Consider the following 919-nt stretch of genomic DNA (forward strand, 5'->3'; position numbering starts at 1 on the left):
TTCAGATACACTGTGTATAAAATTATGCTTTCCTACATGTTGTAAAAATCAAACAAAAGATAGCTCTTGAAGGCCAAAGTTAGCCTTAATTAACAGTATCTATCACATAGTAATTCTCCAGATTTAAGAAACTCTTATAGTTATGGGCTTAGTATTTTTCTAATATTCTATAGACCAGTGGGCATCTTAATGAAGAATTATGGATTCCACTGGAATTGAAAGCTATGGGGAGGGTTAGAAGGAAAGCACAGGTTTGGGGGAGTAGAAGGCTTTTCCTAAGGTGGGGTTTTTAGTGTGAACCCCTCAGACTACCTGCCTTAGAATCATCTGGAAGCTTGTTGAAATATTTCTAGGCCTACACCTCACTCATGAATCAGAATCCCTTTGGGTGAGGTCAAGAATCTTAATTTTAAATAAGTTCTCAGTGTGTTTCTGAAACCTCCAGTTTGAAAACCACTGGATTGCAAGAATAGGGAATCCTCTGGTGGTCCAGTAGTTAGGACTCAGCACTCTCACTGCTGAGGACCCGGGTTCAATCCCTGGTTGGGGAACTAAGGATCCTGTAAAGTGTGTGGTGGGACATAAATAAATAAACTTAAAAAAAAAAGAATATGTTCTAGATTAAAGAGTGTAATAAAAGAATTGTAAAAGTGAACTGAAGACGCCCTCAAGAGAATATTGGCAGGATTCCTTAAAGGGCAAAAATCTCGGGCAAGTCAAGGATTATGTCTTATTTTTAAAAGTCACTTGGGGACTTTGCTGGTGGTCCAGTGGCTGGGACTCCACACTCCCAATGCAGGGGGACCCAGTTTGATCCCTGGTCAGGGAACTAGCGGAGAAGGCAATGGCACCCACTCCAGTACTCTTGCCTGGAAAAATCCCATGGACGGAGGAGCCTGGTAGGCTGCAGTCCATGGAG

The 919-nt window shown here is 41.9% G+C and overlaps 1 non-coding gene across 1 annotated transcript; it reads left to right on the forward strand.

Moving 5' to 3' along the window:
• Nucleotides 1-477: 477 nt before the first annotated feature.
• TRNAE-CUC lies at nucleotides 478-551 on the forward strand. The gene has a single exon. It is a non-coding gene; the product is annotated as a tRNA-Glu (tRNA).
• The last annotated feature ends 368 nt before the right edge of the window (nucleotides 552-919 follow it).

Source organism: Bubalus bubalis, chromosome 10 (assembly GCF_019923935.1).
Source record: "Bubalus bubalis isolate 160015118507 breed Murrah chromosome 10, NDDB_SH_1, whole genome shotgun sequence".
NCBI lineage: Eukaryota > Metazoa > Chordata > Mammalia > Artiodactyla > Bovidae > Bubalus > Bubalus bubalis.